This window comes from Panthera leo, chromosome C1 (genome assembly GCF_018350215.1).
Source record: "Panthera leo isolate Ple1 chromosome C1, P.leo_Ple1_pat1.1, whole genome shotgun sequence".
In the NCBI taxonomy this organism is placed as follows: Eukaryota; Metazoa; Chordata; class Mammalia; order Carnivora; family Felidae; genus Panthera; species Panthera leo.
Genome location: NC_056686.1, coordinates 39,835,055 through 39,863,000, shown reverse-complemented (window position 1 = coordinate 39,863,000; position 27,946 = coordinate 39,835,055). Strand labels below are relative to the sequence as shown.

Below are 27,946 nucleotides of genomic sequence, written 5' to 3'. Positions count from 1 at the left end.
CCTGAATTGTTAATCTTAGCCATTCTGACAGGTGAAGGTGGTATCTCATTGTGGTTTTGATGTGTATTTCCCTGATGATGAGTGATGTTGAGCATTTTTTCATGTGTCAGTTGGCCATCTGGATGTCTTCTTTGGAGAAGTGTCTATTCATGTCTTTTGCCCATTTCTTCACTGAATTATTTGTTTTTTGGGTGTTGAGTTTGATAAGTTCTTTATAGATTTTGGATACTAACCCTTTATCTGATATGTCGTTTACAAATATCTTCTCCCATTCTGTCAGTTGCCTTTTAGTTTTGCTGATTGTTTCCTTCTCTGTGCAGAAGCTTTTTAGAGGTCCCAGTAGTTCATTTTTGCTTTTGTTTCCCTTGCCTCTGCATATGTGTTGAGTAAGAAGTTGCTGTGGGCAAGATCAAAGAGGTTTTTGCCTGCTTTCTCCTCGAGGATTTTAATGGCTTCCTGTCTTACATTTAGGTCTTTCATCCATTTTGAGTTTATTTTTGTGTATAGTATAAGAAAGTGGTCCAGGTTCATTTTTCTGCATGTTGCTGTCTAGTTTTCCCAGCACCACTTGCTGAAGAAACTGTCTTTATTCCATTGGGTATTCTTTCCTGCTTTGTCAAAGATTAGTTGGCCATACGTTTGTGGGTCCATTTCTGGGTTCTCTATCTGTTCCATTGATCTGAGTGTCTGTTCTTGTGCCAGTACCATACTGTCTTGATGATTACAGCTTTGTAGTATAGCTTGAAGCCTGGGATTGTGATGCCTCCTGCTTTGGTTTTCTTTTTCAAGATTGCTTTGGCTATTCGGGGTCTTTTCTGGTTCCATACAAACTTTAGGATTATTTGTTCTAGCTCTGTGAAGAATGCTGGTGTTATTTTGATAGGGATTGCATTGAATATGTAGATTGCTTTGGGTAGTATCAACATTTTAACAATACTTGTTCTTCCTATCCAGGAACATAAAATATTCTTCCATTTTTTTGTGTCATCTTTAATTTCTTTCATAAGATTCCTATAGTTTTCAGTGTGTAGATTTTTCACCTCTTTGGTTAGATTTATTCCTAGGTATTTTATGGGTTTTGGTGCAATTATAAATGGGATTGATTCCTTGATTTCTCTTTCTGTTGCTTCATTGTTGGTGTATAGGAATGCAACCAATTTCTGTGCATTGATTTTATATCCTGCAACTTTGCTGAATTCATGGATCAGTTCTAGCAGTTTTTTTTTGTGGAATCTTTGGGTTTTCCATATAGAGGATCATATCTGGGAAAAGTTAAAGGTTGACCTCCTCCTGGCTGATTGGGATGCTTTTTATTTCTTCATGTTGTCTGATTGCAGAGGCTAAGCCCTCCAATATTATGTTGAATAACAGTGGTGGGAGTGGACATCCTTGTCTTCTTCCTAACCTTAGGGGGAACGCTCTCAGTTTTTCCCCATTGAGGATGATATTAGTGTTGGCTCATTCACATATGGCTTTTATGATCTCGAGGTATGCTCCTTCTATCCCTACTTTCTCGAGGGTTTTTTTTTATCAAGAAAGGATGCTGTATTTTGTCAAATGCTTTCTCTGCAACTATTGAGAGGATCATATGGTTCTTGTCCTTTCTTTTATTGATGTGATGAAGGAAGGACTCATTTTAAAGAATGGGAAGGCATATGGTTAGTATGTCATTTCAGGTGGTTTGTGTATATTTTAGAGAGGGAGAGCAAGCACTGAGGAAATGGAAGGCCCTCCACTTTGCTGACTGTGACAAGTTATATTGAATCCTTCTGAGTCCCACTTGCATTCTTGCACTCAGGAGCCTATATCACCTTGCAGAAAACTTGTGCATGTTAGCATTTGAAATACTCATGTGTAAATCCCAGATTTGCCCTTGATCTTGAATGAGACTGAGTCTTATTTTCTTATTTCTAAAGTGGTGATACTACAGTCTGTCTGCATTTTAGGTAGGTGTGTGTGTGTGTGCGCGCATGTGTGTGTGCACGCGCGCGCACGCGTGTGTGTGTGTTGTCCTTTAGAGAGTCTGGAACACAGTAGGTACGTAATAAATGGTTGCTCTTGTGTGACAGCTGAGGGGTTGGATAGCTGGCTTAATACCACAGAACAGAAGGTGGGTTGAGAACAGAAGAGCTATCCTCAGGTGAGGTGCAGCACAGTCCTCCTTTAAAGGTGAGGAAACAGTCTAGGGGGCAGGCGATTTACTTTCCCAAGGTCACACGGCCAGTTAGTGGTGGCAGCAGGACTCCTGGCCCAGAGATCTTTCCACAGCTCAGCCTCAAATAACAGCCTTTGGATTCTATACTTTTCAGCTCTTCTCTGATGGGTTGAATGATGATCCAGGGGCCCCTAAGAATTACTCTGGCCCACATCCTTTGTTGAAAGATAAATAGTGAGTGAACCTTCTGCAGTGAGTTGGAACTACTTCTCCCTTTGTTTTGCAAGGTCTGGGGGGTCACAATGGGTGACTCCAATAAATAGCAACGGTCTGGGAGCTGTACTGTGAGGACCCATCAGTAATTTTCTCATTTGTTGGCTAAATGTGTGAAGATAAAACTCCTCACCTATCACATTCCCCTTGACTCTTAGATGTCTTCAAGGTTAAAGGTTGCCTTGTTCTAGAAGCTGAAATATTCCTGTTGGCCAAGTCTGGCCTTACGTGGCTGATGTTCTTCTGAGATAGTGCTGCCCACTCACATCCCCCGGCTTCCATACTCCATCTCACTGGTCATTCACCTCCCTGACCAGCCATCATCTTCCCTGACCTGAAGCCTGCTACAGCCTCTACTTGGCCTCACTGCCTCCCCCATTGGCTCTTTAGCCCACTATCTACACTGAAGCCAGAATTAGATTTCTTGCCATCACTTGCCTGTTTAAGAAACACTTTAAGGGACTTCCTGAGTGGCTCAGTTGGTTGATCATCCAACTTCAACCCAGGTCATGATCTCATGGTTCATGAGTCTGAGCCCTGTATTGGGCTAGCTGCTGTCAGAGCCCACTTTGGATCCTCTGTGCCCCTCTTTCTCTACCCCTCCCATGCTCATTCTCTCTCTCTCTCTCAAAATAAATAAACATTAATAAAAAGAAGCCTCCTGGTCCCTCCTGCATCATTTCCCACATTCGTGCTGGCCCCAATCCCTCAACAGGCCCCACACATTTTCAGGTCCTTGTTCTCACTGCCTGCACTACTGGCTCCCTTCAGCTGCCTGGTCCAAACTCCAAGCCCTAACAAAAATACTTTCCCTTCCCTTAACTGCTCAGGTCCTTCTGCATGGGACTCCTAGCATGCTTTGCTCTTGTCTCATTGGGTGGTAACTGATGTTGACCTCTTTGCTTGGCTTCTTAGTTCCCCACTGAGCACTAGATTCCTGGAAGACAAGGCATGGTGTGTCTAGGTGTAATGGCTGGGTTGTTTGTCAAACTGAGCCCAGCTGATTGCCAAAATATGGAAATATTTTTGTACTATTTGGCAATAGCTATCCGGGCCTTTCCCCCAGGACCCTTAGCCTTCCTGTGGTCCAGCAAGTAAAGACTTAATACTGGGCATAGCTGAGGGCTCCCACTTGGTCAAGCTGGCTGTTACATTTCTAATTTCACCACGAAAAACCTTTCACAAGGAATGGGACCCATTTTGTTCTTCTCTACCAGATGAACACCCCAGGTTCCTCTAAGGTCTTGGCTTTATGAAGAGTCTCGAGCAGTGGCTTGGGAGCCCCTGCTCACTGGAAAGTAACAGAAGCCTTCCCTTCAAGATGCCCAGGTCTGAGAGCATGGGAAAGTGTGGCCCTTCTCTGGTGGCCTAACATGGAGGCAGGTATTAACAGCTTGAGATTTCAGGACCAAAGGTTGTGGAGGGCTTGATAGTTCCGCTCAGTTATAGAACCCATACTGCATGCCTGGCACCAAGTGAGGCACTGGGCCTCTAGAGCTACATCAGGGTAGACCTTTTGGAGTTCACAGCCTGGATGGGGAGACAGGCATGTAAACAAACAATGACAGCATGGGGTCATGATAGAGGTGGGTGTGCGATGGGGCCTTGAGAGGTCCAGAGTCAGGGAGGGCCACTTGGAGAATAGAGAAGGCCAGCTGGACCTGAGTTCTGAAGGACTGCACAGAGGAGTCTTTCCCTGAGCCCAGGGTCACCCCTTCTGGACCACTACCCTCCTAGAGCAGCAATGCCCAGTCATTGCTCTGTCTCTGTCATTGCTGGTCTTCTCCTGCCAAACCACAGTGTGAAAACAACAATAATCAAAACTTAGGGGTGCCTGAGTGGCTCAGTTGGTTAAGTGTCTGGCTCTTGATCTCAGCTCAGGTCATGATCTCATGGTTGTGACATGGAGCCCTGCATTGGGCTCTGTGCTGACAGTGCAGAGACTGCTTAGCATTCTCTCTCTCCTCTCTCCCTCCCTGTTCCTCTCTTCTTCTCTCTCTCAAAATAAATAAACATTAAAAAAACTTAAATTGTGCTTACCATGTGTAAGTGCTTTATATATAATAACCCATTTAATCCTCACAGTGATCCTATGAAGCAGCTGCAATAAGTGTTCCTGTTTTATAGATGGGGAAACTGAGGCAAAGAATATTTTTGTAATTTGTCCGAAGTTGTGGAGGGAGAATGTGGCAGAGCAGCTAGGCAGCCTAGTTCTAGCATAGAGGTATTTTAGCCACCATACCACTCTACCTCAAACCATCTCCAAATATCACAGCTGGGGTCCTAATCTCTGTGGTGAGAACACGAGGTGGTCTTTTCTTCTGGCATGTATCATGTGGTTTGTAGTCCCCACAGTCTCAGGCACGTTTTGACACAAGCTCCTTGAGATCCCAGGTGCTACATGTATCTGTTGGAGCTCACAGTGAGGGTTTAGCCATGGGCAATCGCATCCCCCCCCACTCTCACCCTTGAAGTCAGCATAACATCACAACCTACAAGAGCTCCAGGAGCCCAGGTCTAACAGAGGATTCCCAAACCTGCAAGAGTCATTATTGCCCAAGCTGGCCTCACCCTTTCTTGCATCCGTGTCCTCACAATGCTCCCTCCTCTTCTCTCACAGGAACCTGCATGGAGGAGGTGACATCTAAGTTGGATTGTGAAGGGTGAGGAGTTTTTCATGCAGAGGAGAGGAGCGCAAACCTTTCAGGTAGAGCTTCCCAAGCACAGACATGGGAGTGTGAAATAGTATGATGTGTTTGGGGAATGAGGAGAGTCAGGGTCAATGATGAGGCTGGGAAGGTAAATAGAGGATGACCTTTGCCTTCAGTCATTGGGCAATAGGGAGTCACTGAAGAATATGGAATAGTGGAATTGCATGGACGTATTGGTGTTTTAGACATACCATAGAGCATGGTTTCCTAGGAATGGACTGGCGGTGGGGCAGCCAGGAGGGAGGCTGTGCCATAGTTCTTATACAATAATAGCTTAAATTAACATGGTGAAAGAGAAGGGGGCAGCCAAGAAATGCTTCTAAGGACTTGAGACTGCTGATTGTGGGGTAAAGGCAGGAGGAGTTGGCCCCTGGCTCAGGCTCCTGGCTTGGATGACTTGGGGCTGGTGCCAGGAGAAGGGATACATTTGGGTACTTTATAAAGTAGTGAGATCTATCTATTTTGGACGGTGACTCAGGTGGGGCTCAGGTGCCAATGTGCCCTGGATTGTTACCTACACAGGTGAGCTCAAGAGTGGGCTTTGGTCTAGAAATAAAGATCCAAGAGTCCTCAGAGGAGGGAAGAATGTGAAGCCATGGGAGGGGGTAAAATTCCCTAAAGAGAAGGTGCCAATGACACCATGAAGGAGAACCAGAGAGTGGACCCTGAGGGAGGCTAGCAGTTCAGGGGCAGGCCACATGGATGATATCTTCAAACTGTCAGGTATAAGTCATTCATTCAACAGACTGATCACTTCCTATCTGCCAGGCTCTGTTCTTTATGCTATGAATGCAGCAGGAAGTGAGATAGAAAACCTCTGACCCATGGAGGTACATTCTAGTGGAGAGAGGTGGACATAAACCAAAGTAAAATATGTAGCAGGACAGGTGGTGGTTAAGTGTTCTGGAGGCTAATTAAGCAAAGGATGGGGGGTGGCTAGGGAGGGTTGAAGTGGAGAGCTGCAATTGTAAATGTGGGGGCCTCACTGAGGTTATATTTGAACAAAGATTTGAAGGAGGTGAGTGAGGTGGATATCTGGGGGAAGACTGTTCTAGGAAGAGGAAACAGCAAGCGGCCCTAAAGTAGGCTGTGCATGGCACATGGGAGGAATAGCTGGGAGGCCATGCAGTTATCACCAATATTGTATAAGTATTATTGTTATATAGTTATTATATAAATTTTCAGTATCTACCCCTGCTCTGTACTGCAATGATTTTTGTAGAGGTGATCTTGGGCAAGTCCCTTAACCTCTCTGTACCTCAGTTTCCTCATCAGTAAAATGGGGATAATAATAGTATCCAATTGTTGGTTAGATCAGATGAGTTAGTGTATGTAAAGTACTTTGCATAGCACCTGGTACAGAGTATTTGCTGCTACTACTAGTATCACTATTATTATTTTTATAATCATCATCTCCCTCTCTCTAGACTTCAAGCCCTTTGAGGACAATGGCTGTGTGTGGTTCTTCCCTGCAGCCCAGAGCCAGCCCAGGGCAAGGCTTCACAGTGTAGGCTCTATAAGGGAGTTTTTGGATAGAACAAATAGAAAAACAAAAGGCAGGACATGGAAGGAGCCAGGTCTCTGGTGCCCCCCCACCGCCCCAGCTCCCCAGACCCTGCAGAGCTGGCCAGGGCCTGGACGGCTGGGGCTTGAAGCAGGCCCAAACTCCATGCGCATGTGGAGCCTCCAGGCCTGACAATCTATTTGTTATTAGGGTAATAAATAAACAAGTTGCTTGTCAGCACAGGGACTGGCACGAGCGCCTTAGAAGATAAATGCTGCCTCTGAAATAGACAAATATTTACCATCCTCCAGACGAAGTTGTCAGCCCTGCTAAAGGCCTCCGGGGCTTAGAATTAAAGTGCACATTGAGATTTTTTTCTACCCTAATGGAAATATATAGCATACTTCTTCATAACAAAGAATGTGTAGCTGCCTGTCCTTGAGCACCTACTGTGTTCTGGGGCTTTCCATCACACTCATCACAATCCTCTGGGGTAGGAATTGTGATCACCACATTCCAGATGAGGAAATTGACACTTGAATGAGTGAAGTGACTTGCTAAAGGCCACACAGTGAAGGCTGAGATTTGAACCTGATCCCTAGCCCAGGCTCTGGGTTGGAATTTCCTGTAGCCAGTATGTCAAGATCCTTAGCTCAGTGGGAGGAGTGGTAGGCACAAAGACGGGCTCCTCTCCACCTTATTACTCTGGGCTCACTTCTACTTTCATGGAACAGACAAATGAGGTTCTTAAAGGACTGTGTGCCTGAATGAGGTTGTCACAGGAGGATGGCAGATGTTGTTTGAGTTTTAAAACTACAGAGCATTAGAGCTGGGAGAGGCTTTATAGTTCCTTATACAAATGGAGACCAAGGTCTAGCCCAGCCCTGATATGTTAGCTTCTGCTGTGTGTGCAGGAATCATGTGACATGATCCCCACTTCACAGATCAGGAAATTAAGACTTAGAAGACTAGCAACTTGTCCAAGGTTACATTGCCATGAAATGGCAGCCCCAGGGTTCCAAAGTGGAGCATCTCCAGAGTGTGTAGGTAGAGTGAATGGGTCACCTACATGCCAGGCTGTCAAGATCCACTCCTGGTTCTGTCATTTATTAGCTGCATGACCTTGGGCAAGTTACTTAGCTCTTTGTGCCTCTATTTTCTTATCTGTAAAATAGACATACTAATAACTTACCTTGCAGGGTTGTTGGGAGATTGAAAAAGTATGTATAAAGTACTTATACTCTGTCTGACATATAGCAAAAATATTAGTAATTATTATTTATTACAAATATTAGTTAATTATTATTATCATTATTGAGTTGTTTGTGTGTCATTCATTCAGCAAAATTTATAGGTGTCTGAAGCAGATGCTGTCAGTACCCACACATATGCCCCCAGAATTTACCATTTCTGAGCATAATAGGCAGGCCAGAAGTACCAGGGTGTTAGCATACAGAGCAGCTTTCAGCCAATAAGTAATGGCAGCTGGTGGATACATACCCCAGCTCTCTCACCCCTCAGGTGGGATATTCCGAGACAGAAGTTCTACACTGGTTCCTGCAGTTAAGTTCCACCAACTCGTAGAGGTAACTTGCTTAAAAATACACCCTCTATTGGTGCCTTCCTTTCCTTAGCTCACTTCCCAATATCCCTTCTAGAGTTTCCTGAAACCACTTTCCAAATACACTACCTGCAGTTTAATCCTTGTTTTAGAATCTGTTTCTGAGGAAACCCAAACTACCCAAAGGTAGTTTCTAATGTGTATCAGATCTTATGTTTGGGGCTGAGTAGGCAGGTGAAGTAGAGTTGGGAAAATGAGGAGATAATTCCTGGCAGAGGGAACAGCATCTGCAAAGGCACAGAGATATGAATTGTGTTTGGTGAAGTGTGAGGAGAGGAGTATTGCTGGGCTAGTTTGACTTTTACTTTGGCTGTGATATGGACAGGTTTAGGAAAGATCCCTCAGATGGCCATAAGGAACACTCTGCCCAGACAGTAGTCTCAATTTAATATTTGAGGACCGTCTGCAAAAAGTGGGGTGTTCATCTGCATTTTTCCTGTAAGGTTCCAAAGGTGTTCATCAGCTTAAGGTTGGTTTTAAATAGTTGAATTTCATTAGAAAAACACTATAATTGCTGATGGACCTCATTATGAAAGGCTCAGCCTAGAGACTGTGAGGGCATCTGAACATTCTTTGAACATTCTTTGGTACAGGCAAGAGGCTCAGCTCAGTCCTAGAAATGACCTCTGCCTCCCTCAAAGAGCAGGGACAGGGTCTGTCCTCTTCCTCTCTCTGAACCCCTGAACAAGGCTTTCTTTTCCTCATGTTCCTTCTCCAAGAAGCATCTCTTCTACATATAAATCACTGCTCTTCTCAAGTCCCTGAAGTTCCTTTTGGATGTGTACTCTCTTTCAGTTCAGCAAACAGTTCTTGAGTTGTACTTGAGTGGAACTCTTGAGCAGGCCCTGGAGACCCAAGGATGCCTCAGATGTGAGTCTGTGCCTCCAGGGAAAACTCTCACTCTTGAAGAAGAGATGGGCATGTAAACTGACAGTGATTTATATGGTGGGAAGATGTCACAACAGAAAGGCAGAGGGAGGGATTAATCAAATCTAGGGAACAGGTCATGGAAAGCATCTCAGAGCCAATGTAATCTAAACAGGGTTTTGAAGGATGCAGAAAAGTTGGGTACTGCTCTTCCTTGACTAGGTGTGTGCCTTCATAGAGAATGAGCGTCAGACTCTGCCACACTTTCAACTTCTTCCCCTAACTCAGACTCCTCCAAAGCTAGATATGCTCAGGCTCTATCCCCATCCTCAGCCACACCTTGAGTCTCACCCCATTCTGGTGGGAAGAGAAAGTAGCTGAGAGCCTGGGACCAGCACTGCCCTACCCCCATCCCCACTTTGCTTTTGAATTCCTGAGCTGGAGCTCCTGTCCCAACTATATGAACTCTGGGTATTCTTTAGTTTCTCCCAGTGAAACTCTTGTATTTTATTATCTGATTTATTTTGTCCTCACAATATTAGATAGGCCCACAATATTGGATAGGTGGAGCAAAGTTCTCAGGGTCACACAGTCAGGTAATGTTTGAGCAGATCCTTGGACCTGGGACTGGCTGAGCCCATGGTACCATTCTAATAAATCAATTTGTTAAAGCCTTGGAGATGCTAGAACATTTGGATAGAAGATTCTAAAGTTGCTGAATATCTCAACAATCAACCTGGCTTCAATCTTACCTTCTTTCTACTAACAAATTTTCAATTTGTGATAATTCAGAATTTGTGAGCTGGCCTGAAATTTACCTTTGCCTTTGCCATGAAAAGTCTCAGCAGAGGTACATATTTTTGAAGAAAAAAGCCCTGCTATTTGGATGTTTAATTGACACTAAATGTATCAACATTATGTGCCCATGGCAAAGATTTATATTCATTCATAAGAGTTAGCTATTCTAAGCATGGTTTTGATGGGCAGTAGAATATGCCACTTGTAGAGATGTGGGGGAAGAACATATTTCCTTGCTTTCATCCTGTAATTCACACTTTTATTTGTCAGAGACTCTGAGCCTCTGCCCCACAGCCAGTCACACTAATTCTGATTATTTATTTTTCATGTACTTTTATAATGGGACAGTCCTCTGCCCATGCCAATTGCTGTGCCATTACTCATGTTGAAGATGAAGGCAAAGTGGTTAAGGAGGAGAGAATTGAAGTCCGATCATAGATTCCCCCACTGACTTTATGTGTCCTTGCACAAATTTTTTAACTTCTTGAATGTCATTCAAGTCTCTACTTTGGCTTAACTTCCTTTTATAGCTCCAGCTTCTGCTTATATTCCATAGATTACCTAAATCCTTCAGTCAAACATGCTTACTTCCCATTCCAGGAACATGCTCCATTCTTTCCTCCTTCCTCCTTCACTAGGAATGCTCTTTCTTTGCCTTAAAATCCCATGCAAAATGGGGCATCTGCATGGTGCAGTTGGTTAAGCATCTGACTCTTGATCTCAGTTCAGGTCATGATCTCATAGTATGTGAATTTGAGCACTGCATCTGGCTTTGTGCTAATGGTGTGGAGACTGCTTGGGGCTCTGTCTCTCCTTCTCTCTGCCCCTCTCCAGCTTGTGCTCTCTCTCTCTCAAAATAAATAAACTTTAAAAATTAAAAAAAAATCCCATGTATCTTTCAAGACTCGGATGAGAGGCTATTTTCTCCATAAAGCTTTCTTCTCAGCTGGCTGTGAGCCTCCCCTATCATCTCTTTGAGAGATTTTAGTCACATCCTACCTGGCATTAGAATTCTTGTAGACATGTCTTTTTCCTATTACTAGATTATAAGCTCCTTGAAGGCAAAGTGCATATTTTCTATATACTTATAAATCCACATTATAGACCTGGGTGTACAGATGTAAGTGGAGAAGTTGGAATTTATACTTGGGGGTTCTGGCTGCAAAGCCCCTGCTTCTGTATCCTATGGAATGGATAAAATAACTTCAATTTCAAATGCTGATAGTTATTTTGTACTTTGTGTTACCTGTAAAGATGAATCGTAAACTCTGAAGTTCTGTCATTCTCAGGAGATTATGGGATGACTCTGGCTTTCTTGGATGGCCAGGTGGGAAATTCAGCAGGAACTCAGTTGCAGATCTATGTCAGAGATTTCACCATGGAGCCCAAGTCTGGATTTGGGGGACATCCAGGCCTGAGACTGACCATCCCTTGTTCCTGGGATCTTCAGCTGGGTGGGATTCTGAGGCTGTGTGGGGATCTGTACAGGTTCCCAGTCACCCTTCTTATACCTCAACATCCACTCTTCCAATCTTTTCACCATCCAGTGTGACTCCTATATATCTTGCATTGAACTAGGTCCTGAAAATACAAAGATTAACCAGACACCATCTTTATCCTCTAGGGGGAGGCAGATATGTGAACAGATAATGAAAGCCTATGGAGATATATGTTATGGTAGAGGAAAACCTAGGTGTTGTGGTGGCCCAGAGCAGAGGGCCCAGGGGATCTGAGAGATCACACTTTCTGCCTCTTGCTCTTTCTGGACTGTGGAGTACATTGACTCATTGTGAGATCTTAGACATATCACATTTATTCTCTGACCTTGATTTTCATTCTCTGTACAGCAAGGTATCTGGGGTCAATGATCCCCCCAGATCTTATCCCACAATATTTAACTCTGTAAGTAAGTATTGATGCCTCTGTACTCATGCTGCTGGGCACAATGCCAGTCATCATAATACCCTCAATATTTCTCAAGAGGGGCCTCCTCAGAGCTCCAGGTCTCATCAGGCAGAGAAGCTCTGGTATTAGGTTGTTGACTCAGGACTTACAGAGAGGTTTCAGGTCATCTATTGGTGTCTGTCAGTGCTGGAATGGCCATGTCTGCTCTGAGCATTGCCTGCCTTCCTCCTATTTCACTGGGGAGGCTGCTCCCTGTAAACATCATGTCAGGACCCGGGGATACAGTGTTAAGCAAAAATAGATGCAGTTTCTATCCTCATGGAGTTTACAGTCTAGTTGGGGAGTGAGCCTTAATAAAATGGTCAACAAATGAATGTATAATTACAGCCTAAGATAAGTGCTCAAAAACAAGAGGCATGGTTCTAGGAGAGCAGGTATAGTAAGGACTGAAAAATATCAATAGATTTAGCAGCATAAGGTCATTACTGAGGGCTGTTTTGTTAGAGTCATAGGTCCAAAAGCCACACAGGAGTGGGCTAAATTTAAATTGGAGGTAAAGAAGTGGAGATGGTCAATGTAGGTAACTCTCAATCAGTGAGCACTGAATGAGCTGGAAGGAACTTCAGAGGTCTTTCATGGAAGGCACTTTAAGAAAGGTCACAAAGTGAGGCTCCTGAGTTGCTCAGTCCATTGAGCATCTGACTCTTGATTTCAGCTCAGGTCGTCATCTCAGGTTTGTGAGATTAAGCCCTGCATTGGACTCTGTGCTGACAGCATGGAGCCTGCTTGGGATTCTCTCTCTCCCCTCTCTCTCTGCTCCTCCCTCACTCATACTCTTTCTGTCTCTCTTTATCTCAAAATAAAAATAAATAAACATTTTTTAACAAGAGAAAGGTTACAAATAGATTCACAGACATCATCTTTGTAATCCTTAGAACAATCTTGTGACACGGGAAGGTCAAATTCACATTTGACAGATGAGAAAAATGGAGACCCAGCAAGGTTGTGTGTCTTGAGCAGAGTATTCACAGCACACCCAGGACTGGAACTTAATTCCCCCAGAATCCCTGCCCTCCTTATGCTCTGCAAACACTGTTTGTTTAGAGGTTATCTGAATGAATGTGTATTGTTTTCACCATACTCAGGGTTTCTTTATTACTTCTTCCTTCTCTCCTCAGTACTGAAGGATTCAGGACCATGGCCAGCACCGAAGCAGCCTACAAATTCTGAAATAAGCTTAGAGTCTTAGCCAAAGAGATCAGCACTGCCTTTGTAAGTTGGTTTTCTCAACAAACATAAACCAAACATCTATTAAGTATCAGGTGCTGTGAGAGGTGCCAGAGACTCAGAACTGGAAAACTGACCTTAGGAAACCTACCATCTAGGATGGAGAAAACGTGGACACAGATAATCACAACAGAGTGTGAGATGCACAAAGGTTGTGGGATCAAAGAAGGGTTCCTGGAGGAGGCCCAGCCTGAGCTGAATCTTGGAGAGATCAGATGGCAGTGAGGAGTTACTGGGTAGTTTTAAGCAGGGGCTTGAAAACGTCACATGGGTGTTTTAGAAAGGTCCCTCTGGTGCATTGTGAGAATAAAGGAGGGGGTGAGAGAGAGGCAGGGGCTGACTCAGGAGACTGAGCAAGAGGAAGGAGTCCCCCCAAGCTCATTCTAAAAGGCACAGCCAGGTTTTCATCTCACTTGCAACAGTAGATGGAAATATCCTGGGTTTTACATGTTTCCTTTTGGCACTGAAAGATTTACCACCTTGCCAGCTGAAGCTGACACTGTGAGAGAACTGTGTTGCTGGTGGAAAGGAGGGAATTGAAATTTGGGGATAGAGAGAGGAAGGAGAATTTGATTTGCTGAACAGTCACTATGCATCAGCACCATGCTAGGTGCTTTTCACGTATTCTCATTTAATTCTCCCAACAACTTGTGAAGTAATGAGGTCCCCAGTTTCCATAAAAAGAAACTTTATGGAAGAGGATCAGAGATGCCAATTAACTGTGGCCTATGGCCACACACAAAATAAAAGGGAGAGCCAGAATTTGAATTCAGATCTGCATGTCCCCAAACTCCTCACATTCCCTCTTCATGCACATGCTGTTTTGGTGGGGACCCAGCTGACAGAGGAGGAGAATAACGACTTCTGGGCACCCACTACTGCAGCCTCCTGTTCACACACAAAGGAATAATCATATTAAGTATTGTTTTCTCAGTTCCTAAACCCAGAAGACTTGGAAGGCCACAAGTAGACATAGGATCTGTGACTCAGCCCCTCCTGGGCTGGGTGCATTTTGCTTGTTCCTTACCATCCCATAGTACCCCGTCTTGCAGAAAAGAGTGCTTCTGTGTCCAGGAATGAGAAATTGAGGGGTTTCATATTGGTGCCAATTACCTGCTCTGACACCCCTCAGGTGCCCTTGGCCCCCAAGTTTTGGAGGCTGTATCATTCTCTCTGGGCACTTTGCTGCGGCTGTGGTGATGTCTGCCGCAGAGCCTGAGGAAGCTTTATGGAGATGGTCACACTCCAGTGCCCAGCCTACTTGTTGGAACTTTCCAGAAATATTGCACTGCAGACATTTTCCACGCCGTTATGCTAATGGAATCAGGAAAAATCAATTGTCCTTAAGGAACAGGGGAATGAGACGTGCTGTAAATGCCACAGAATGAGTGATTGGTTGATTGCTTGCCGGCGATCGGAGCGCGTCTCATCCCTACATTATTCTGATGAATTTTTATGGCATGCCTCCTCTCTTGCTTGCTCCCTCCCCCCACCTCACCCCCCTAGCTGGGGAAGAAGGTTTATGGCTTGCAGCTTCTCAGTTGATTGAATGCAGCTGGCATTGTTGCAGCAGAGGACAAATAGGTACATTTGCTTTACAGGCTGGGAAAAGTGGGTTTGGAGAAATTGCACTGCCACGTCCCTCTGCAACAAAGGCGCCCTTAAAAATGCAGATATTTTTTATGAAATGACTTTACTTTCCTTCTTGGCTGTCCGTAATCTTCCTATCAGAGGAAAGGGCAAAAAAAAAAAAAAAAAAAAGGTTGGGGGAAAGAAATATATGGCTTGCAATTCTGCGGAAATCCGATTTTTCATTCTCATCACAAAGGAAGCTAACGAAGGCATTTCATTAGTATTCATTTTAGGCCGATGTGATTTTCTCCTCTTTGCTAACACAAAAATAAATAAATAAACAGTCGAGCCATGTCTGGGAAACTGCCGACAAGGCGGCCTGGAGCAGAGGTCAGCATTTTCTAGAATGAGTGTATACCGCATTCAGCAAGGTGGCCAAGAAAATGGATCCAGCTCAAATAAGGACCATCTGGGGCAGAGAAGAGACAAGGTTTAGGTGGAGACAGGTCCCTTGGGTTTCAAAGCTGGTGTCCAGCTTGGCTGTGACAGTTTATGGACTGGGGAAAGCAAACAGGCTGTTACTATTGTTTTCCATGAGGAGTTTGTGTGATTCTGGCTGCTGGTCCTGAGGCAGGGGATATTTCACATCTGGTCAGGGCACTAAGGAGCTCCTTCTATTGTTTATTCTTCCCTGTTTCTTTCTCAAGGACAGCTAAACCCTGTTGAGGGCTGAAATCATATTGTGAAAATCTGGGAGTTTTTGGCTTGGAAGTAGAGATTTTGGGACACAGCTGTTGTCTTCATCCATCCAAAGGGGCATTGTGGGCAGAGGAGCAGGCTTATTACATTGGGCACCAGAGGGCTAAACTAGGATCTGTGGGTGGAAGTGACAGTAGGCAGAGGAATCTACCAGATATGAGATCAAATTTCAGATCAAGCATTTTCTGGTGTGTCCATAGGCAAGTTATTAATGCCTCTGAGCCTCAGCATCTACATTTGTATAATTAGGTAAGTTAGAATAAAATCCAATCTTTTTATTATTTTCTAACTAGGATCAGGTATAGTAACGTGCAGTGCTGGGAAGCAGGTATTGGTGACTGCTTTGTAGAGAAGTTCCCCTTCTGAGGTTCAGAGAGGTGGTAAGTTGCACAACCTCTGGAAGCAGGCTCCTGGTCTCTGAAGTCAAAACTTCTTACCTGCCCCCCAGCCCCAGGCCCTCTTGTTCAGTGGCTTCTTGGGCTACTATGAGCAGGAGGTGAGACACAGAAGCAGATAGCTCTTTGTTCTTAGATAAAAATTACCCAGTTTGCCTCAAATACCAAGTCATTTTATACATTTCTGTCTCTCTCGTGGACTGTGCATTCCCAAAGGGCATTGTTCCTTTGTACCCTCTGTGCTCAGTTCCAATGGCTTAGCAATTCCTGACTTGTCTTAATGTGCCATATCCTTGGATGGTTACTAGCCCTGGCCTGTGCTCTTGTGCCTTTGCAGAACCTTCTTCCCTGCTTTTCCCATTTGGCCAAGTCTTACTGATCCTTCAACTCAGATGCCACCACTTCTGGAAAACCTTCCTGGAGACCCACACAGGTCTTTATTCTCTCTGTGCTCTTGTGGGGACATGGTGTACTTTTTGTAGAACTGTAACTGTAATAGTAACAAAAGCAGCAAGAATCAGGGAGTCAGGTTGACTTGGGTTCAGATCTTACCACTGATGTACAATCATGAATGAGTCTCATTTTCCTCCACGAGCCTCACTTTCCTCATTGGGCAGTGAGGATGGTGATATTACCTACCTCCAAAGACTGTTTGGAGGAGTCAAGGAGTACTATTTGCAAATTACTTTGCTCAGTGCCTAGGCACATAGATGACAGTAAAAATTCAGAATGAATGAATGAATGAATGAATGAATGAATGAAGTTTCTAGTTGGTTAGAAATCTTGATAAAGAAGACTGAGGACACATTTTCAAATCTTCAGTTTCCTCACTCCTGTCCATATTCCCAGAATAATAACTAACCACACAATGTGCCAGGTAGTTAGTGGCAGGCCCAGAGGTAGCACTAGGGTCTCTGAGGCTCTAGTTTAGGCATTTTTCATGTCTCCCCTCCCAATCAGGACTTTAGCTCATCAAGGGCTCAGTCCCGTCTTCTTCACCTGTCTCCCTACTGTGGGTAGCCCATGAGGTGTTGACTGGAGGGTGATAGGGCTCAGTTGGGGAGATCTGAAGTTCTCAGTTCAACCCTGCTTGCCTGCGATCCCATGGCTGTCAGCTTTCTCATCCATCATGGGGCAATAATATTTCTTTCCAGGCCTACTGCGCTGGGCTATTACTGAAGAGGGAGAGGAAGAGGAAGAAGAGCAGGGTGCTTCATCAGTTCTTGTGCTTCTAGGAATTAAACTGATGGCTGTTGTTGCTGTTGTGGTTGTTGTCATTGTCTCTCAAAAGAGTCCCCACAGTCAGGGTCTTGGTGCCAGTCTCTTAGAGGAGATGGCTCTGCCCTTGAAAGCCACTCTCTCGGCCTGGCGTTTCCTGTGGGTAATTTGAAACTGGGGCTCAGAGAACTGAACTCCAGTTAATGGTTTTCAATAAAGAATTAAGTGCTGCTAGTCAGGCTGGCGCTGGGGCTGGTTTCCCGGAAGGGGGAGAGGGCTGAGGGAGGGGGCAGTTGCACGCATTTAGGGATGCGTTTGCATTTTCCGGTCAGTTAGGCAGCCTGATGAAAAAGGGATAAGATCAGGCCACAGCAGCCAGAGGGTGGAGTGGAGGGGGGAGTAAGAGAGACCCAGACTTGCACTATGCAGGCTTCAGGGAGGGAGTAATGGTCACTGCCATGGAGCTAGATGAGTTGTTACCACAGAAAGTACTTTTGTCAGACACCTGGCTACTGGCCCCTGCCCTCTGGGCAGCCCCTATAGCAAGGAATGCTGAAGCCTTTTCTGCTATGGCTGCCTCCCACATCATACATCACCTTATTACAACCATGGCTTTCACTGTGCTTTCTGCACAAAATAACTCCTTAAAGCTTCATCTACAACCCAAAGGGGTTGCTATTATTTTCATCACTCCTGCTTTGCAGATGAGGACACTGAAGTACAGAGAGGTTAATTAACTTGCCCAAGGTCACACAGCTTCGGAGTGGCAGATACGGGCTTCAGAGCTGTGTAGTCTGGTGCCAAAAGTTGTGCTATATAATCACTATGCTGTATAACCTGCTATTCTTTACGAGGGTCTCCAAATCATTTTATCTACAGCTCATGAGGTTAGTAGGGGAGGGTCATTAGCTCCACCTCACGGATAAGGAGGGACTGAGGGTGAGGGAGGTGCTGTGTTAGGGAAAGGGGGCTTGAAAGAGAGTTAAAGAAGGCATCCAGATATGGGGAATGAAGTAGAAAGATCCCATGAGAAAGTTATCTGCAGCAGGTATCAAAAGCCTTAAAAATGTTCAAACCCTCTGACTGGGTATTTCTGTTTCTGGGAGTCTGCCCTAAGGAAATAATACTGCTACAAAAAGGCAATTCTAATAAAAGAAAAGATTGATTATAATATCAAATGATTGGAAGCAATTTAAGTACCCAACTATGGGAAATGGTTAAATAAAATCTGGTGTTTACACCTGATTTGACAGTCTGAAGCCATCAAAAATAGTGGTTCTGAAGGTGACATAGTAGTCTGGAAAAATACTTATGTTACAGTGTTAAATAAGGAAAAAAGTAAGACAAAATTTCACGAATAATAAAACCTCAAGTATGTACCAAGTATATCGGAGCTATGTGAAAGAACAGCTGCTATGTTAGGATGATAAAATTGTAAGCACTTTTTCTCTGTTTTTCCAACTTTCTATAATGCTATTTAATCTTATATTGTTTTTTTAAATGTTTATTTTTGAGAGAGAGAGCATGCACACGAGTGGGGGAGGGGGACAGAGGATCCAAAGCGGGCTCTGTGCCATAAGCAGAGGGCCCGATGCGGGGCTCAAACCCATGAACTGTGAGATCATGACCTGAGCCAAAGTTGGACTCTTAACAGACTGAGCCACCCAGATGCCCTAATGCTTTAATTATGGATAAGTTGGTGGACTTGGTCCAGGATATTATTTGATGGCCTAAGAAAGGTTAGGCCTTTCCATGCCTCAGTTTTCTAATCAGTAAAATGTCAATAAGATTCCCTTCTTTTCAGGACTGCTATATTTAATGAGATAGTAGGTATAATGTACCTTGCACAGTGCCTATGCATCATAGGACTAAGTGATGTCAATTACTCCCCTGAGGTTTCTTCCATTTCTCACAGGTTATCTTCTGACTTATTGAGGTTTGCCACAGTGAGGGTGGGACAGCCACATCCAAACCTGTATTCCAGAGATGGAGTCTCCTTAGGTCAGGTGTAGACCTGTCAACCCTCCATTGCCTGATACAAGCCAAAAGAATGAAGGCTAGAGAGGGTCAACCGGACCCCAAGCCCCAAGGCAAACTCTGAAATTTACTCCCCGTGCTTCCACCACCACCACACCCCCCCACCCCCACCCCCAGCCTCCCTAAGCAACACATACTACCAAGCTAGTTTCCTGTATGGCATCTCCCCAGGACTTTTGGCATAGAGACTTGTGTGGCTCTGATGCTGCCTGCTGGGGGTCCACAGGTCACCAATTCCTTCATCCATTTGTTTGCTTATTACTCATTCATCTACTCACTCCTTGAATCATGTAGAGGGAGTCAGCTACAGTAGATCCTCACTGAGTGTTGACTTCATGTTTACTGGGGGTGGGGGTGGGGGTGTGCGTACTAGGGATTTTCACTTACCCTAGCTTATCGAATATTCACATGTGCGCTGCAGAAGAGGTTTGCTTAGCAGAGCTTGGCAATTAAAAGAGCAAAATACAAATGAATGTTTCCTCCTATAGACAGTCAGTCCGTCTGGCCCCTGGCCCTATCAATTCTGCCTCGGTACTGCCTTTTGGATCCAATCCTTCCACTCTAGCCCTCTGCTTCAGCCACTTGGTCTCTGCCAGAGTCACCTTTATAAAACTGAAACCTGACTAGGCGAGCATCCCAGCTTTTTGGCTTGGCAAGTCTAGTTTCCCATGGTCTGACCAGGCAGCTCATCACACAGCCACTGTCTGCTTCTCCCTGTTCCTCAATGTCCCTTCATGACTTTATGCTTTATGTACCATTCCTGGTTCCTACAATTCCTTTTCCTGCATGGCAAATGCCTACCTGTACTCTAAAGCCTAGCTCAAATCCCCTCACACCTTTGGCTCCCATATAAGATTTGCTGTTCCTCCCCTGTACCCATCTTCCATCCCACTACACTGTGATAAATTCCCAGTCTGTTCCCCTCTGGCTCCCTTTCCCCCAGGACTGTACATCTCTCTCAAGGGCAAGAACCATGTCTTTTTATTTCTGTGCCTCTGGAGCTTAGCTCAGAGCCTGGCACAGACAGGAGGCCCAGTGAGTGTTTGTTGACTGAATTATGGATGACAGTGTGATCTCAGGGCCTCCACTAGGGAGGAACAACAGGGCCTCTTGACCTCTTGGGAATGGGAAGTGTTCGCAGCTGAATTCTCCTGGCAGACGCTTTTCAGCATCACCAGCTGCTCACTCCCCAGAGGCCCTGTCTCTGCTCAGCTCCCTGATGGGTATAAGAACATTTGGCCATAAACCTACCTAGCTATGGGATTGCAGCCACCACTTCATAGGGAGCTGACTCTGACAAAGCCTTGACCTGTGCAGCTGGACATGCAGGGAGTCTCATGGTCTGACCCTGCTGCATCTCAGTCCCATGCCATGCCTCTCTGTACCCTCATGCTCTAGGCTACAGCCAGACTGAAAAGTTTTCTGAAGACATCCTGTGACTTCTCTTTTTAAAAACGATTTCTTCTGCCTGGAATATTCTCTACCTGCTCAGCCCTCCATCTTTGCCAGTGGATTCCTACTGACTCTTCTGGTTAGGTCAGGTGTCACCTCTCCTCTGGGCCAAGAGCCTGTCCTGTATACCTCCCAGGCTCTGTGTCACCCCCATTGTTGCACTGTTCATACAACATTGCCATTACCTGTTTATTTTCTCAATAGGCCTGTGGGGTCCCTGAGGACAGGGAGTTGGTCTAATTCACTTTGGAGTCCCTAGCACCTGGATCATGCTAGATGCTCACAAGTATGTGTTGGCTGGCTAGCTGGTATGATGGTTAGGGGGTATGTGGTGCTAGGACCCTTCCCTGTTGCTCAGTCTAACTGCAATGTGCATATTGTGTAAGGGTGAGGGTTACAGTCTATAAGAGGGCACACCCAACACTCAGGCCTGCAGGGTAAGTAAAACACACTGTCAGTGAAAGGCAGCTGAGAGCATTCCCAGTACAGCCCTGGTTTGGAGAGAGACCTGGGCTTTAGGACCAGCCCTGCTTCACACTGACTCTGAGCTTTCTCCTATCTGTCCAAACGTGCTTCCTGATCTCTAAAATGGGAACCACAACCCTTGCTCAGCTACTTTACAGAGTGATTGTGAGGACTTGTGTGACAGTGTCTCTGAAATTACTGCTTAAACTGTTAAGTGCTGAGCCTGTATTTTCGCTCGGGGGAGGGGGGGGGGTGGGGGGGGGGTCGGTGGAGGGAAGTGGTGCTCAGCACTGTGATGTGGCAATGCCCACTAGAGGGAGCAGCTGAGCAGCAGGACAGGTCCTCCTCAGAGCTCCCTGGCTGGTCCAGAAAGAGGGAACACGGTCTAAGACATCGCCATGAGGTCCCAGGTTCCCCTTTCCTCACGTTTCCCTTCAAATTCAAGTGACATCTGGGCTATCGTTGACGTGCTAGAAAAGTAAGAAAGAAAAAAGCCCAGCAACCTCCTACATTATTCCTGGAAGTGGCTATGAGATGGGTGAAAGTATAGGACACCGGGGTTCTTTCCCTTGAGCACTGTTTGCTCTGTTTAGCTCAGAAGCCTGGATTCCAGGGCTCTGAGGCCATTATCTGTCCATTATAGGGGAAATCTACTCGGCTATGGAATGCCACCTTAGTGGGACAGGGCTGAGGTCTGCATGGACCTCCCTTCATGGATGCCCGAAACCTGCAGGCTTGGCCTCACAGTTGATTAGCTTCCTCTCTGCTGGGGCGAGTGGGACCAGACAACGAGGCCAGCTGGAGGAGAGCTCTGTAACCCAATTTGCTGTGTAGAGAAGCCAGTCTGTCTGGCAAGAGCTAATTGGAAAGCTGCTTCCTCTAAGCCTGGACCCAGGAGGGCGCTGGGACTGGCTGGAGGAGGGGGGGCTCAGCTTGGCCCACATCACTTAGTGCTTTGTGGGAGCCGCTCCCAGCAGGAGGGCACTTAGCCCTGGTAATTGGCCAGGCAGGCTCATCATTAATTCATGTCAAATTGTATTTCTTCTTTTGAGGGAGAGAGAGAGAGAGAAGAGGTGGGGGTAGATAGGAATAAATGAGTTTCTGAAGGGAGGAGTCTGTTTTAGGGTTGGGTTGAAGCAGCTTTGATTTGGGAAGAAGGAGGGTGGTGATTCATTTGCTAACTTGCTGTTGACCTGAGCAAGTTACTTTCCCAGAGGAGGTCTCAGTTTCCTAATCTGTGGTAGGAGACAATAACTGTGATCTATTTCAGAGATGGCTTTGAGGATTGAATCCAGCTATGAGAGATGAGTGCTCTTCATATGGTCATTTCAACAGGCCCAGGGAGGCAGGGAACCATTTACATTTCATGTAATTATTGATGCAGAGTGGGGTAGGTTTACACCTATCATCTTTTGGATGGACAGCATTTTTTCATGGCTCCATTTCATCTCTTTTGTTGGCTTATTAACTCTTTGGTATGTATTGTAGTGGCTGCTTTAGGGTTTATAGTATATATCTTCAACATTGCATTACCTTCAAGTGAGATTGTAGCACTTTAGATAGAGTCTGGGACTCTTAAAATAGTATATAGTTCCATTTCTTCTCTCCTGACATTTAAGCTGACTTTGTCATACATTTTACTTATAAATCCCACAATACATTGTTATTATTTTTGTTTAAACAATGATTTTTTAATTCTTATTGTAGTAAAATTTAGTTCTTATTGTAGTTAAATACACATAACCTAAAATTAGCCATCTTAACAATTATAAGTGTATAGTTCAGTGGCATTAAACACATTCATAATGCTGTGCAACCATCACCATCCTTCTCCATAACTCATTTCATCTTATAAAGCTAAAACTCTATACCCCCTAAAGTCAATTATTTTTTTAAAGGGATTTAAACAATAATTTAGAAATCTTGTACATTTACCCATGTAGTGGCCATTTCTCATATTTTTCATTCCATTTTGGAGATTTCTATTTCTATCTGGTTTCATTTTCTTTCCGACTAAAGTATTTCCTACAACATTTCTTATAGTGCTGTTTTGTTGGTGATGAATTCTTTCAGATTCTGTGTGTCTGAAAAAAATTTTCTTTTACTTTCTCCTTTGAAAGATATTTTCACTACGTATTCTTATAGGTTGACAGCTTGCTTTCTATACTTTAAAGATGATACTTCAGTGTCTTTTGGTTTGCATTGTTTCTGATGAGAAATCTGTTTTCACTTCATCTTTGTTCCTCTGTATATGATGTTTCCTTTGCCTATGATTGCTTTTAATATTTTCTTTTATTACTAGTTTTGAAAAATTTGATTATGGTGTGTCTTGATATAGTTTTCTTCATTTTTCTTGTGTTTGGGGTTCATTGGGCTTCGTAGATCTGTGAGTTTACAGTCTTCATCAAATTTGGAAAAAGTTTCAGGCATTATTTCTTCAAATAATTTTTCTGTCTTCTCCCCTCCTTTATGGGCTTTAATTGTACATATATTAGGTTGAACGAAGTTGTCCCACAGGTTATTGATGATCTTCTCATTTTAAAATTGCCTGTTATTTTTTCTGTGTTTCACCTTAAATAGCTTCTATTTCTAGTTCTTCAAGTTCACTAACAGATTTTTCTGTAGGGTTTAATCTGCCTTCAATCCAATGTATTTTTTATCTCAGACCTCACAGTTTTCACCTTTAGAAGTTTAAAATTTGAGCCTTTTGTTTGTATCTTCCATGACTTTATTTAAACTTTTTAAACATAAGGAATATAATTGTGTGTTTTATGTCTTTGTTTCCTAATTCTAATATCTGTGTCAGTTCTGATTGATATTTCTCCTCAGTGTGGGTCATATTCTCTTGCTTCTTTGCATGCCTGGTGATCTTTGGGTTCTAGACACTGAATTTTACCTTGTTGGGGGCTGGATATTTTTTGCGTTTTGTAAAATATTCTTGAACTTTGTTCTGGGATGCAGTTAAGATACTTGTAAACAGTTGATCCTTTTGGGTTTTGATTTGAAGGTTTTTAAGGCAGGACCAGAGCATCTTCTAGTCTAGAGCTAATTAATACCCATTATTGAGGTAAGACCCTTCTGAATGTTCTACCCATGCTCTGTGAATTATAATCGTTTTTTTCTTCAAGTTTCTTGGGGAGAACAGGTATTATTTCTGATGCTGTGTGAATGGTGGGAACTAATGGATCTTTCCTGTGCCTCGTGTAGTTTCCTCACACATATGCACTCAATACTTGAGGTGAAACCTCTATAGATCTCTGTATTTCTCTCTGTGCAGTGCTCTCTCTCTCGAGTGCTCTGTCTTATGAACTCTCACTGTCTTGCTATCCTTGGACTGTCAGCTCTGACTTCCCAAATCAGGGAGTCCATCAGATTCTCCTTGGGTTCTCCCTCCCTGTTCTGAAGCCTAGAATCTCTCTCAGTGCAGTAAGCTGGGGAAGTTGTAAGGTCTGCCTTGCTTGTGTCTTATTCTCAGGGGGTCTTTGTCTTTTGTTGCTTGTCATTAACTGTCTTGAAAACCATTGTTTCATATCTTTGTCTGGATGTTGTTGTTGTTGTTGTTGTTGTTTCAGGTAATAAGATAAACCCTATCCCTATTATTCCACCTTGCCTACAAGTGGAAGTTCCCAGGGAGGCAGTAAATAGGGACATTTTTAAGAAAATGTGTGTCTAGCTCCAGGCCTTGGGGTATGGAATTTTCAGGGTTGGTAGACAGAGTGGAGGACAGTGATGAAGAGGTCAGGATTCCTGGAATCTATCCCTGGCTCTTTTAACTCTCATAATCTTTAAAACAAAATCCAAAATTACTATCATAATGTTCCAGATCCTTCCTAATGTAGGCACCTCCAGAAGGGCTCCTTAAAGAAGAGAAAGGAGCCCAGGAAAGAAGAAGGTTAATAAGGGAACATTTAAAATTGTGTAGAATTCCATTTAATTTGGGGGAAGAGGGACTGATTTATTAAGGATTTCACCAAATGGGATCGAGTTTTGGTACAAGTATTTTGTGTATATTATTTGATTTAATGGCTTAATTGATTTGGACCCACTCACTAAACTCTGATCCCATACACAAACCTGAACCCTGTTATCAGACTGAGATGTCTCTGTGCAGATACTGAGCTCTAACTGTGATTTCAGGTTAAACTCTGAGGCCAGGATGCACTGAGTCACATAAATAAGAGTAGAGCTCATTCAATACATCCTATTTCCACCATAGTAAACTCCTTTAAATATTTTGTGACTAACAACTTTCTCTTGGTCTCAGTTCTCCTTTTTAAAAGCTGAGAGTCTTGGGGCATCTGGGTGGCTCATGACCAACTTCTGCTCAGGTCGTGGTCTTGTGGTTCATGGTGTGGGCCCTGCATTGGACTCTGTGCTGATAGCTTGGAGCCTGGAACCTGCCTCCGATTCTGTGTCTCCCTCTCTCTTTGCCCTACCTCTACCCCCCTGCTTGCACTCTGTCTCTCTCTTTCTCAAAAATAAATACACATTTAAAAAATAAATAGAAGTTGAGCATCTCAATGGCCTCAACTGAAGACTATATATTCTTCTGAGATTTACTTGTGTAGGTGAACAATGGCTCCTCATTCTACCAATCCCTTGTAAAAAGCTCTGATCTCTATCCAGGTTGGCTCTGACATTTCAGTTCTCTCAGTGCCCACTGTGAGTTTGGACTTGGAAGGGGACAAGAAACACCAAGGAGAAGACATTTTGCCCAAGCCCTTATATATGAAATGCAATCATAATGCTTTTTAAATATTTTTTGTTGTTTGTCTATACCTTAGTAATTATTTAATCATTCAGCAGTTATTGATTGCCCAACTACTATGTGCCAGGCACTTTTCTAGTTACTAAGAATAAATCAGCGGACAGACAATAATCCTTGCCCTTGTGGGCCTTGTGGTGGAAGACAGACAATAAGTATAATGTGTAAGTAAGCCATAGAATATGTTAGTATGTAATAAGAGGTATTGCCTCTGAAAGTCATCACCACAGTGCCTGATACATAGAAGGTATCCAAGAACTCTTTCTAAAAAGCTAATGTGGCATCTTCACCTTGGAAAGCCAATGGGAGCCAAGTATTGAAGAATGATGAGAAACTCACTAGGTATGTGAGAGAGGAGTATCTGGCATAGGGAAAAACAAAATTCGAAGTTGGAGATGGGGGACACACTTGGGGAAATAGTGCCTATGGGGAGAATGTGTCAGGCTTTTAGGGCTGGCAGATGTAAGTCATGTCAGTACCATGGAGAGCTACAAGGGAGGCCAACTTCTGGAAAGACCTCTTGAAGCATAAGAGAGCCCTGGCATATGACCAGCTGATTTTGCCTGGCCAATTCAACCCCCAAACAGAGTAACTGTTAAATTCAGGCCAGGCTGCTGTCTGAATCTGAGTGTCAGTCTCAGAAGTGGAAGCTAGTGCACCCCTGCCTTACATCTCTTGCTATCGTAGTTGTTGGCAGAATCTGGTGGCAATATCTCTAGAACTGTTATCCAAAGATCTGGGTTTGAATCATAGTTATACCAGAAGCCATCTGCACAGGTTTGGACAGGTTAGTTTTTCATATGTAAAGTGAAGATAATGAACTTATAGCGATGCTGTGAGAACTAAATAGGATGGAGTTAGCAAAGCATCTTGTGCAGTGCCTGCAACATAAAAAGCTAGATTGCAACACTTTGTTGAAGGGTAAGTGAAATCTCTAGCAATGTTAGGGCTTCTCTGGAGGTGAGGCATAGTATCTCACAGGCAGATAAATGGAATATGTCATTTTAGACAGAAAAAACAGCAAGAGCAAAGGTAGAGAGGCATGAGAGTGGATGGCTGGCCCAGGAAATGGAGAGTAGTTTAATAAGATTGAAGCTATACAGCTGCCACTTTTATTCTGAGGTCTCCTAAACCACTATTTTCAGCACAGAGCACTCTGTTGAACCTCCAGACTTTATTTCCAGCTAGCCTATTGTGCATCTCAGTTGAAAGATCTACATGCACCTCTGACCCACCTTTCCAAAACAGAATTTACCACTTTCCTCCAATGTGCTCTTTTCAGATGACATGTTAGAAGGAAGAAGTGTGTCTTATGAATGGTCTTAAACTGGGTAGAAGTTTTTGGAAAAGGATGTGGTGACCTTATTCTCCTTTCCAAGTGAGAGCAGAAAATGAGAATGGCTTAACCTAAAGCATGAGATAATTGGATTAGAGAAGGAAGAACTTCACTATCATAGAAACTCAAGAGAGTTTCCTGTAAGAAACTCAGGAGAGGTGATCAAGAAAAGCCATGCAATTCTCTTTGCTGAAAGAGATATTATCATCTAGCTGGAATATTCTCCTTCTTCATCACTACTTAGTCACTATTATAATAATTGAATTATTAATATCCTTTTAACAGCAGTTTACATTTGTATAGAGCTTTACAGCTTGTAAAAGGTCTAATTTGATCTTAATCGCCACCCTGTGAGGTTATCAAGACAAGGATTATTAACTCATTCCCCCTCGCCCTCATTTTATACATGGAGAAACCGAAACTGCAAACCACAAAACTGACACAATTGGCAAGAAATCAAGTAGTGCAGTCAGGAGAAAAGCTATGTCTGCTAGTTTCCACTGAGGACGCCCCCCCCCCCATTTTATTTTCCAACACAGCACTCTGGATGTCAACTGAAAACAGCAAGAACAACAGTTGAATATATGACTAAAGATCCACTGAGTCCCTCTTCCTGGTGCTGATTTCAAGGAGTGGGAGAATGAAGGGGACCCTTGCTCAAGGAATTCAGGAGTTTCAGTTCAAAGTCCTAGAGCCAAGTTATTAGGCAGGAGGGGGTCTGATGCCACATTAGCTTTAACCAAGAGAATTGACAGTAATCTATTTCTCACATGGTCTAGGACTTGACTGTTTACAAAGCATTTTTACGCTCCCAATCTCATTTGAC

The 27,946-nt window shown here is 44.0% G+C and overlaps 1 long non-coding RNA gene across 3 annotated transcripts in view; it reads left to right on the top strand.

Annotated features, from left to right (window-relative positions):
- The first annotated feature begins 5,021 nt into the window (after positions 1 to 5,021).
- Positions 5,022 to 27,946, top strand: part of LOC122227625 — an 86,331-nt gene continuing 63,406 nt past the window's right edge. For 2 of the 3 annotated variants that reach the window (XR_006206159.1, XR_006206156.1), the window contains exons 1-2: positions 5,022 to 5,135; positions 13,013 to 13,106. This is a non-coding gene — a long non-coding RNA (uncharacterized LOC122227625). The remainder of the gene's footprint in view (positions 5,136 to 13,012; positions 13,107 to 27,946) is intronic. The other variant, XR_006206157.1, reaches the window with a different exon arrangement.